The sequence below is a fragment of the Belonocnema kinseyi genome, chromosome 7, assembly GCF_010883055.1.
Source record: "Belonocnema kinseyi isolate 2016_QV_RU_SX_M_011 chromosome 7, B_treatae_v1, whole genome shotgun sequence".
Lineage (NCBI taxonomy): Eukaryota > Metazoa > Arthropoda > Insecta > Hymenoptera > Cynipidae > Belonocnema > Belonocnema kinseyi.
The window spans coordinates 140,480,449-140,493,768 of NC_046663.1; positions in this window are offsets into that span (position 1 = coordinate 140,480,449).

Sequence of the window (13,320 nt, forward strand, 5' to 3'; positions counted from 1 at the left end):
TTCCGGTTATGAATTCATGATTAGTCATTCAGTAGCGCAATATAAATATTGGTCTCTCATTCTGAAATTTCATGATTTTTTTTGTAGGTAGAAATAATTATTTGAAGATCCGACAAATAAAAGTTTATTTAACATATATTCAGATAAACTTACACAAATTTTTATTTAGAAATATTAAAAATTGCATTAGTTATATACATGAATGTAATGACGTAATAAAAAAATGATCCCTCCTTGTGGCAACGATATAGCAGTAAAAAATCATCTGAAAGCAAGAAACCAGCAATTTTATTAATCTGTACAACAACCGCTTACGTTGTAAGTAGCGGTTTTTTTTATTTTATTTTTTTGAGAAAATGGCGCCGGTTGGACAAATTAGTTCATTTTTTTACACCTTTTTTTAAGGGCTTGAAAAAACATTAATTTTCAGAATTTTGAAAAACGGCTACGTACAACCTTAGCCATAATAAGTACAAACATTTAAATAGAAAAATTAAGGTCGGTTAATTAGTTTTCGAGAATTCGATGCAACCGTGTTAAAAAAAAGTCCTTTTGAGAAAAATAGGTAAATTTTTTATTGCATGTGAGATAGCGCTAATTGAAATAATATGTGAAATATTAATACTTACATTAAACTGTCTACTTCTGGGCCATACGATGGTTCATCTTCAGTATTTTCAGCATTGTTTTGACCTTCTTTTATATTTTTTTTCATGTATTAGCTCGATTGTCGGCGGTTTTTATGCGATTATTATCTCGTTGCACACAGTAGTCGTGAAGTATAACTTCGAAAATTTTCAATATTTCAAGTTGAAAATTTTTCTAAATATTTTTGAATATATATACTTCAAGAAAATACGAAAAAGAAAAATTTTTTTTACCAGTCACAGTGGTGTTCCCCCTTAAGGTCACCTATGCTCTTTTTTGTTACACCTTAAAATAAGCTTAATTTTCAGCTTAAATCAAGTACTTTTTTTCTGTTTATCAGAAAATATATCTAAGAATTAACTATGTCTTCATTTTTTCATTATTAAACTCTACTAATCCGCGGGTCAGCACAACTTAAGAACAATTACATACGTACTTGGAAGATCATTTGATCTAATTTGGTTTTCAGTAAAATATTGGGACTAGTTTCATGCTATTGCACATGCAAGTAATATCGTTAGCAGTCATACCACCTTGATCAAAAAGTGTTAGGACTCGTCAACTTGTGGCGCTCTCGTTTGATCGATTTCAATTCTACTTTTTTTGACAAAAATCGACCGACAGTGCAATTCTTAACGGGTTTTGATTTCTTTTTTTAGAAATGACCGTAAGGCTTCCAGTTATAACAAGTAAATGCAGATATTTTAACTCGACTTAACGTAAATTTTGTATTGAACAACAAAGTTACAACTTTTTGTTGCTAAACTTTTCCGTGATACCATTTTTTCTAAGACTTTCAAATTTATTAAAAGAGGTCATAAATCAATTATATAAGTAACTAAAAATAATTTTTAGTGGGTTAGAGAAACAACCAAAATTGTTAATAATGTTATAAACAAATTAATTCACAAAAGTAATTTTTTCGTGATTCGCAATGATTAGCTAATTTTAACCCATAGCTTTTGTATAAAGTATCACAGATAATGATGTGCATTTACAATATTGTTTATCAAAATTGTAAACAATTGTTTATCAAAATTGTCTAAATAATTATCAATTCTTGTCACTATTAAAAATACAAGAGTAAAGAGTCTTTTGCAAGAAATTTCGAATTGATTCCACAAAAAAAATCAAGCCTATACATGAAAAAATGGTCAAAATGTTCATTTGTTTATGAACATTGTTTAAATAATCAAAACTTTTCAATCACTATGAAAAATATTACAGCAAGGTGTTTTTGGTAAGACATTTCAAGTCGATTCCGCAAAAAAAAATCTATTATATTCATGAAAAAATGGTCCAAATGTGCATTTGTTTATAGAAATTGTTTAAGTAATTGGCAATTATTATCTATTCCTAACTTATTGTAAGCGCACATCATTATCTGTGATACTTTATACAATAGCTATCGGTTAAAATTAGCTAATCATTGCGAATCACGAAAAAATGACTTTTGTGAATTAATTTACTTATAACATTATTAACAATTTTTGTAGTTACTATAACCCACTGGAAATTATTTTCAATTGAATTGATTTATGACCATTTTTAATAAATTGGAAAGTCTTAGAAAAAGGGTATCACGGAAAAGTTTAGCAACAAAAAGTTGTAACTTTGTTGTTCAATAAAAAATGTACGTTAAGTCGAATTAAAATATCCGCAGTTATTTGTTATAACTGGACGCCTGACGGTCATTTCTAAAAAAAAAACATCAAAATCTGTTAAGAATTGCACTGTCGGTCGATTTTTGTCCAAAAAAGGTGCTTTTTTCCCACTGCGCGCCGTATTGTGTACATCTATCTTTGTGTGTGGTTTCGATTTTTCACCAAAAAAAATCTCAACCCTATAAAAGTCCCAACAATAGCGTTTTTGTCTACCTTTGAAGTTATGTACAGAAGGCACAACATTTCTTGTGATTTTTTTTTTAGTTTTATCAGCTAGTACTGCTCTTTCTCTTTAATTTGAGAATCGCAAAGTTCAATTGCCATTTTTCTTTACCAAGTTACGCCAATTTTAAATTACGAGATATGTCCCATTATGTCTTGAGCACTTGCTTTAAATACTTTGATGCAGACATTTTCTACTGGGTGTTTTCTCTTGAAAATTTGTACTTAGGGGTGTTCGGGGTTGTTGAAATTCGACAATAATGTTGTGTCTTCTGTACATAACCTCAAAAGTAGACAAAAACGATATCCTTTGGGTAGATAACCTCAGATATATTAAAATACTGACGTGATGGGCCAATTCTGATCCCGGATTCGGATTATGCGTAAAAAATTAATTCGGAAATGACCCTCCACTTTCTAACAACTATCATCACGCCATTATTTTGAGGCCTGTGTTATTATTATTCTGTGTACACCTTAATTCCAATTAAATTGTCCAATTAAAGTTCCGTAACTCATAAGTTAATTCAAGGAGTTCACGTTAACATACCGTCGTCTAGATAATTATTTTGTATCCCAATCCTGATTTATAATAAGTTTCACCCACTTTGTCTGGTTGTCATAGCTCACTTTTTATCGTAGGCATATTTCACTTTCCGAGTTATTAAATAAATAATCAGACCAACGCGACATACGAATATGGCGTGGTGAACAACTACGAAGAAAATTCCACCACGACTCTTAACTCCAGATTGAGCATGGTTTAAGATTTTTTTTTCTGTGCAGTGCGAATTAATTATATTTACTCTGAATGCACTTCAGAACCATTTACTCGCTCTATTTTACTCTGGAGTGAAATATGCGAAGTAAAATGTATTCTATACTGCATCGATTTTATACTCCGAAAAATTGTACTCTCAACTGCGCTAGCTATTTACTCCGCAAATTTGTAATAGTGTGTAGTGCCTTATCGCAGTCTACTTCATGATTATGTTCACAATTACTATCAATTATTTCTTTTTTCTTAGTTTGATTTAATAAAAGCTTTTCAGGTTTTTTTAAAAGAAGAACATTATCAAGTTTCGTCAAATATCGTAATTTTTATCATTTAAGTACCTATTTCGTACCTACTAAGAAAATACCTCTACGCTCTTGTCCGGAGTTCGCCAATGGGGTTAGGGAAGAGAGCTCGGAATGACAGTCATATCTTAAGTGGGCCCGGCTCGCTAATTGAGGATTTTCTGACCATAGTCCGCAACTCGAGTGTAGCCATTTCACAGTATTTTGCTGTATTGCAACATATGGTGCGACGACTATACGACGCGTCTCGCTTGGCTCGCTCTATTCAGTTGTGATGGCGCAATTCTTTTAAGTTAGTTATAGCGTGGAGGGAAGTCCCTTTACGGCTATAGCTGTTTAGAGGTCTGAAAGCTAGACCTTGAGGGCTGAAGCAAGCTTCATTACCTTTTTCTTTAGAATTCAAATCTTGATGCCTCAGGTCGAAGACCAAGTGGGGCTTTTTTTAATACAAAAGACTAAGTGATAGCTATAATTGTGTTTCGTTTTGAATTGGAAACCATTAAGGGCATGTGATACTTCGTCGTCTGGTCAATCGAGTACAGTTCCCCCGGCTTTTTTCCCACTAAAATGAAAAATTTTTTAAACTGAATTCGGAGATGCTATAAAATATCATAACGGACGTCCCCGGACTCTTTATTAAAAGAAAATATCAAAAAAGTTTATTGTGCCAAATAAAAATTTTATGCATGTGCATTATTTTGAGGTTACGTTGTTTTTAATCTCTGCCTTTCCGATAATTTGGAAATTATTTATGAAATAAACTTTTTTGGTTGCCTGCAAACAAGGTTAGTTCCGGGAGATTAATTACTATGTTTATTTTCAAGTCCAAAATTTTCGGCCAAAAATATTGTGTAATTTGGAAGTAACGCTCGGGAGAATTGTAACACACATAACCTTGAAATATACACACACATTGTTAGCAATATCAAAATTTTTTGAAAAAAAGTGTGCGGGGACATCCGTTAGCATGTTCGCTATCATTTTCCAAATTTTGAAGACAAAATATTTCTTATCCTAGGAAAAAAGCCGGGGGAATCTAACACTGAAAAAATCGATACTCATTCCTAAGCGCAATGCAAATTAATCACGTTTTGCTAAATTAAAACTTTTTTTAATTAACCCACAAAAAAAGTGTGTGGGGACGTCCCCACACTATCATAGAAGTAACACACAAAAAAAGTCTTACTTATATGGTGGTCTTGTTTTTATTTTTACCTTTAAATAAGCTGATGTCTAAAATTTTGCAATAATTATGTGTTAAAAAGATCCATTAGGCGTCTTCAATTTAAAACAAAAAACAATTATGACCAATCCTTAGTCTTTAGTATTTAAAACAAGCCCCACTTGATCTTCGATCTGAGGCAGCAAGATTTGCTCAAAAGAAGAAGGCAATGACGCTTGCTTTAGCCCTTAAGATCTAGCTTTTAGACCTATGAAGAGCTATAACTAACTTCAACGAATTGCAGCATCACAACAGCTAAGCGATCCTTCTTTAGGGCTGACCTGAAACTGAGGTATCAGGTTATGTTGTTCTTGTGTATACTCTCTACGATGTCTGTGATTGGCCAGAGCGCCTCACCGTGGGGACTGGTCGAACCTAATTGGCCTATCAAGTCTTTTTCTTTAAAAATCCGGAATGGCAGAAAGCCGAATCGGATTGGTATTATACCCATTGTCCGTATTGATGTTATTAGAGTGTTTTAAGATTTCGATTGCTTCTCTATGTTTTCTTGGAAAGATGTTGTGTGTTTATGCAATGAATGTTGTTCTGTCAAATGAAATGTTATGTCCTGTTTCAATATGATGAAAATCCCTTGTTCTCGTGGCAAAGTCTCTATTGGAGATATCAGGAGAGCGGTAAGCCAACGTATAAAGGAACATGACAGTAAAGTCAGACTAAAACATTTCACGAAATCAGCACTAGCTGAACATCATATCGAAACAGGACATAACAGTTTATTTGACAGAACAACAGTCATTGCAAAAACACACAACATCTTTCCAAGAAAACATAGAGAAGCAATGAGAATCTTAAAACACCCTAATAACATCAGTAGGGACAATGGATATAATAGCAATCCCATTTGGCTTTCCGTCCTCCCGGATTTTCAAATAAAACGAATTGATTGGCCAATCAGGTTCGACCAGTCCCCACGTGGGGGCGCTCTGGTCAATTACAAGCATCGTAGAGAGTCTATATAAGAACAACATAACCTGATACCTCAGTTTGAGGTCAGCCCGGAAGAAGTGAACTGCAATATTCACGAAACGTCGACAAAATTCGTAGTTTTTTGCATGAATGAAATTCTAAATATTTCCTAATTGTTTAAGTAGATACTCTGTTCGCCGAGAGAATAACTAGACCATGGCATAACCTACAGACGCGCATCTTTACGTACTTGAGCGGATATAATGCCAAAGAAGGAGTTTCTGGGCGTAATTTCATTTATGATACATGCTTTATTTAGATTATATTTAGCACTTCTTTTAAATTTATAAAGTGACTTGATGTGAGCCCACAGTCTGGCTACAGACTACTTTTAAGAACATGCAGATGTTTGATGTTATACTATCGTCTAGCTAACAACTATCTTCTAAACCATGCAGTGGCTTGAGTTAGCCCATATTATTGCTACCGTCTACTTTCAAGACTACATCGGGTCTAACTTGTAGTTCTATAAGTAGTTAGTTTTAAAGATTTCTAGCTATGCTAGTTTTTAACGAAGCTGGACTTCTTTATTTCATCCATTGAAACAAGCCCACTTTTGGTTTCGAATCAAGACATTTTTCTGCCAGAACTTGTTTTCTGTTTCAAATTTGATTTTCTATATTAGAATAAATATAATGCATGGCATTTAGCACATTATAATTACTATACATTTCATCTAAATTTATTATAATTCAACTATATACTATAATTGGAAGGCAATGTTTTCAGAACATCTTTAAAAATAATTGTTGTTAAGAATGTAGTTCGTATAGTAAGATTTCAATCACCTTGAATAACAGTTGACTGATAATGCGACTTTCTAGTTTTTCTAGTTTAGGGTTTATCTCCACCTATATTGTAGTTCGTCTATGGTAATGTCTATATTTCAACTTCATACTCTAAACTAAATGATCACGACCCGTGTAGAAATCGCCAAGTTTCTCCCAGTGACCACGCTTGGGTCAGGCCGGGGGCCCCCAGCCTGGTTCTAGCTTGTATTTCCTAGTGGCTATAGCGCGAGCCCGGCTAGATAGCAGTGCTCTTAATTCTGATATTCTTTCGCACTATATATGAGTAGCGTCGACAACATGATTAGTTACCGTTGTGGAGGCGATGCGAACCGAATACATCCGAAGTAAATCATGGTGGATAGTGCTAATGAAGTTTTTCTTTTAGATTTTCCACGTCAAATGCTTCCCTGCTTGACACTCTATGATTAGTTTTTTCTTCAAGTTACGCATAAAATGGATGTGTTTAGATTTGATCAAATTTTTCTGGAAGACAAACAAACCTTCCTAAAAATACAATGACGCTTAGCGGAATCGATAATAAGCTAGAGTCAAGCCAGGACCAGGTTCGGCGATCGAGCCAGGCCCCGGCCAGATTTGACGTTTCATTCTAGCTTGACCCAGGCTTGATCGCCAGACCAAGGCCTAGTTTTTCCAGGCGTAAGCCCGCTTAGGCCCATGCACAAATTCTTACACGGGGATCGGAAATCTTCTTTGAATCGTGGTGCCACGGGAAGAAGAAAGGCACCAACAGATGGCAGTAAAAAAGCCCCTACCCCCGGTTACAGTTTGCAATTTTATTAGTGGGTACAGAAATTCAGTTAGTCGCAGTGACTATTCAGTTAGTACCATCAAGCAAGTAAATGGTTGTCCCAACTAATAAAATGGCCGTGCTATGTATAACAAACAGAATAGTTGTCCCAAGTAACCATTTTTTTCAGTGTTTATACTGAAAGTAGAGTAAAGGTTTTTTTCGATTTGATCAATTTTTTATAAAAGAGAAACAAACCTTCTTAAGAATGAAATGGCACGGAATCGATAATAAGCTAGAGTCCAGCCAGAGCCAGGCTCGGTCAATTAGCCTGGCCATCAAGGTTGGCCCTGGCCAGATTTAGTGTTTCATTCTAGCTTTACCCAGGCTTTATTATATAGCTATTTATTAAGTTGTTACGCATTATGGATTAAGAAACTTTGTTTTATTCAGTTTTTATAAATATACTCATAATGTCCGCATGAAATCTATACTTTATTATTTAACATAAAATATGCATGTAGTAAGAAGTAAATTAATTTAGACCAAGTACACGGAGAAACCAGGGAATTTGAAATTGGGTGAAAAGTGAGGGAAAATTGGGTATAAATCCTCTACTACGTGGGAGTATTTTTGTATACAGTCCACGATTATGTTCTTGTTCCCTCTATTACATTTTATCAAACGTCATGTGGGATAAAGTAGTATAAATTTAATGTAGAATTTCTAAGATGATGAAATGCAATATCTGCAACGTATTACTTGTAAAGATTGCCTCGCAAGATGGCAATTTCCGTCAGGCAGGTAGGCGTATCATTTCAGGCTCCCTGGGAAACATTGACATAGCGGCTGGAAGAAAACATTTTTCAACTATGTCTTTTTCCTCAAACTGAGAATTGTAAAAAGACTTAAATTTATATAGTAAAATTTCTAAAAAGTATAGAGCATAGTACAAGAATACAAAGAAAATAATGTTATCTCTTGTAACCATCAATGCATCTATTTCGTGTTGACGCGATGGAACAAACAGCTTTGCATGTCATCTCGTTGTCGAAACAACGTACAGTTTGCATTAACAGTGCTTATTGTGATTATTATCACTGATTGAAATAGTAGTTAAACATTTTACTAATCAGTTCAGTAATACCAGAGTAAATAATGTGAAACATAAATTCTAAGTTTTAATGTAAAGCATTGTTGATACTCTTTCATTTAAGTAGCAAAAAAAATTCCTTAATGAAATGAATTTTTTAATTTTCGGGCTGTAAATTAGCTGAATTAACATCGGCAAAAATATACTCTAACTCGTACACAAATTACTTACTTTACGGATGTGTATTTGACCATCCAATCTTAAAAGTAAAGTAATATGTGAGGTTATTTCTTATTTAAATGCATCGAAACTTTTGACCTTTTTAAATATTTGATCATATTTATGGGTTTTCAGTTTTTACTATGATTTTTTGATTGAATCTACTAAAATATTATTTTATTATAACTTCTAAATTAACATGGTGTATTATTGTAAGATTCACAATATGCTTTTTCGAACAACATTTTAGAGAATAAAGAACTATTATGAATTTTTCTAATAAAAGGAAGTACTTTTACGGGTGTAAAGATGGTAGTTATACAAAACTACACTTAGGGAAAAGAAGTGTATTCACTTAAAACAGTGAATGGCTATGTTTGATGTTTTCTCTTGCATCATTCAAACTCGTGAAGAAATACTAATTCTGCTAAACCGAAAAAACCAGGTCAATTTTTGGCTGGCTTTGGCGAATGTTACTCTGTTTAAAATAGATATTCTATCCCAAAGGTCTGGGGACAAATACCTCCATCTTACAAACAGAGTAGAAATTATAACTTGGTTCTTAAAATTTCCTGTCTAGATTTCCTAGTTTCTATCGAGGCCCTAAAGTGGCAATCTATCGAGGGCGCAAGTGAAAACGTCACGCTCAGCTAGCAAGGATTGACTAGGGTACCCTTAGGGATTTTGAGCCGCTGAATCCGAATCTGGCTTTAGAATTTGCCTTACATATCTCAGTTTGCCCCTAGATGCAAAAAATAGGGAAAAGCCTGGGGATTTTCTAGTCACAAAGGCCATACAAACAATTTGTCAGCACGAACGAAGTTACATTTTCTCTTTAGATGCAATGTGTAGGAAAAAGCCTAGGGAATTTTTAGTCACGCATGCTCACCAAAAAAAGTTGTCTGCACGGGACAAGTGACTGGTTTCGCACGCAAAACTGTAAAAGATATTAGGCTTTTGTTATTTTTTCCCGTGTTAATCTATGTAATCTGAGAAAGACCGTCATTTTTCCTAGAATGATCCAAGCTAGGAGAAATAGAAGGCATACTAAATTATTTCTGTGTAGTAATTAACTCACTCGAAGTCGTTGCACTTAAGAATATAATTATGATGTGTCTTTTTTCGCGTATACTGGTATTAAAAATAACGTGCAAATTACCCCTAGTGTTTTCCTTATTTTCTGCATGTAGGGGGAAACTGAGACGTGTAAGATAAATTCGGAGGCCAGATTTGGATTCAGCGGCTTAAAATCCATAAGAGTAGCCTAGGCACTTGTCTCGTGTAGGCAAGTATTTTTATGGCCTGTGCGAACAGAAAATCCCTAGGCTTTTCTCTACTTTTTGTATTTAGAGGAAAATTGAGACATGTAGAACAAATTACGAGTCCATATTCGGATTCAGCGGCTCAAAATCCGTAAGGGTAGCCTTGTGACTTGTCTCGTGCAGATAACTATTTTTTTGTGGGCCTGTGCAATTTAAAAGAATGTATTTCTAAATGAGAAATTTTGTTTAAAAATGTGCAATCTCTAAACTAATTTCTTTATACGATTTTTACACAATTATTGTTATAAAAAATTCAAGAAATAATTTCATATAGTTTAAACATTGATACCAAATTTCTTTGATACGGATATTTGATCATTGTGTTTTAATAAATAAATAATATTTAGTTTTTAAAAACAACAATTTTTTAATTTCTATAATTCAGGAATTTCATAATTCGGAAATTTTTGACGGGGATTTTATAATTCGGAAATTTTATATTGTCGGAAATTTGTTTTTTCAGCATTTTTCAATGGTCTCCTTTGGCAGTATAAAGTAAATTATTTAGAGTATAACAATGTATCATTAAAGTTCTAGTTTTGATAAACAAATTTAGTGATAAAACAAAATAAAAAAGCACAGTTTTTCATACATAAAATATTATAATTATGATAGTTTTATTTATTACTATTGAACTAAATATTAACACAAATCAATACGCAGAAATAAGAAATACTGATAATTATGTAAGAGTTTATTAAAAAAAAAATTATTTATTTTGTACGAGTAATTCTTGATAATTAATCAAAGTAAATATTTAAGTCAAAACTTGAAATAAATACAAATAAATTAAATGGAGTATATTATACTATTCAGCTTGAATCGATGAACCCGAAATATCTCTTTTTATCCAAATGAATCATCGTGAAAGCATTAAATCTATTAGGTGTCTAATTATTTTTGACATACTATCGATTGATGATAGTTCAATCAAAAAGTCAAATTCTACAGAGGCGGCATTTCCTTTATAAGATCAAAAGTCTCGAATGAATGCCATCAGTATGTATTATATCGTCCTCAGCGTGGCGTCGCAGCTTTGGGGATAAGGCGTGCGTTTTAAAGCGAGCGTTGCTTGCGTTCCATTCTCGGAGATTGCGGATATTTTAATAAAGTGTGTTTCTCATTAGTTATAAGTCAAATAGGTCTTTCCCAACCAAAGTCAGCAATAGTTTAGTTTAGAATAATGTATGGAATATATAGTTAATAATTAATGTCAATAAAAATACTAGTAAACTGAGAAGTATGTGTCAGAGGTTGAAGAAGGTGTAAATTCTTTAGTTTTTATCTTCTGGAAAACAAACGTATTTTGTATTTGAATCAATATTTTCCGTCTTTGAATTGGAAATATCTGCTAACAGATTATATCAGTGTACTATACAGTTAAATTTTTCTACTATTGCAATGATAGAATCGCATTTTAGAATTAAAGAGCATGATGCTATCAATTTATAGGACATATCGTTTGCTTTAAATTTCACTGTAGTTAAGTTCATAATATTTTACCAATAGGTCTAGGTTATCTTCAGCTGATTCTAATCTATTTTTTTACACTTAATAGGATTTTATTTGAATCAAGAAAATAAGAACCAATAGCGTATGCTTTTGAATTGATTATATATGAATTTGACCGAGCGCGAAAGCACCGTTTGATGCATCAAACCAATATTTCATTGATTCAGAAGTATTTTTTTCTCAGTGTACAATGAGTGTGGCCGATGGCCACACTCTCAAGTATTTGTTCGTTATAGCTTGAAAATCGAAAAGGACAAATTGTTCCGAAACATTGGCGATCCTGCCAGGATCCATCGGCTCAGCAATATAGAAATTGGGAAAGTGAGACTTGAAAATCTACACAACCTGACCATCTTGATATTGTACTGCCAAGTTGGAAGAAATAGAGCATTCTCATGAACCCATATAAATTAAAAGGTCCGAACCTCAAGGGGTATACCTGTAAGGAAAAATACATTGCCGTTATAGGGATGACATATTTTGGAGACGTTTTTAAAATAAAAGAAGAAAAATAGTGAAATATTTCTTTGTCGTAGGGTGTAAAAAACACAGTGCAAAAACACCCAGGCATCAGATTTCTTCGGATTCCAATAGGCATAACTGAGGAAAAACCAAAGTTTATCGGAAAATGTCGTCCTGGGCCTAATGATCTGTTAACAAGTGAAATTATTATATTTCCAAAGAGAAGCAGTGAAATTTGGAAGTGTTTTGCGTCGTGGGCCTTTCAGTGCAAGTCAATTAGAAAATCCCCGGATTTGCGTGGAACATTTTATGAGTGGTAAGTAAGAAATGTATGCGTTTCGAGTTTGAGTTTATGTTTGCAAAGTTATGTTTACGATAATTGTAGCGGAAGAATTATTTATCATTTATATTTATTGCAATCTTTTGTAATTCGTTTGTATCATATAGGCTCTGTAACTGACTTGACGAATGAAGAAGTATTTTATTTGAAAAATCTTTTTTTTTGTGAAAATTTAATACCTAATTGTACACGTAACTTTCTCACTTTGGATTCAAAGTGTATCCCTTTTTTGTTGAAAATTCGTGTATTTTGTTGAAAAAGTTTCCTTTTTTGGTGTAACATGAGTCTTGTTAGCCAGGGAAAATGAAAATTGTGTTAGCATAAGGTAGAGATTCTTTAAATTGGTCTTTTTTGCTTTTTTGTATCGAGAAAAATCTTGAATTTTCGTACAGTTCTTTGAGACGTAAATTTTCATTATTTGTCATAGGAGAATTTAAATTTTGCTTATAATTTATAATAATATCATTTGAATTTTTTAATCCTGCGAGCAGATCGCTCTTGCAATAGACTGCTTCTAACCTCAAAATCACAATAAACTGTCATCGCCTTTTACATCAGTAATGGAATTTGACAACTTAAATTGAAATGAATACAGTACTTCACACGAATATTCCTCAATGTTAATGTTTTACTCATAGAAAATAATAAGTTATAACTGAAAATGTTGACTTAAAACTAAAAATACTATATTGTTACACTAGTCTCACTCAAAAGCAGAAAAGTACTGCTTGCACTTCACTTTCACCACAAGACCTGCTTCATAAAACTTATAAGCTTCTAAACTTTTAAATGCTTTCACTTGTTTTGCAGTGTAATCACTGTGAGATTGAATAAAATATGACACTCTATCCACTATTGTCACCGAGGTGACTGAGCTTACATTTTCACTAAAATCGATATCTTTAAGAACATACCAGGTGTATACATATGAAACCGGTATTGCCATTTAGCGGCCAGCAGGCACACTTGTAGGCACTGTCGGAACTTACCATTTGTGCTAATTGGCGTAT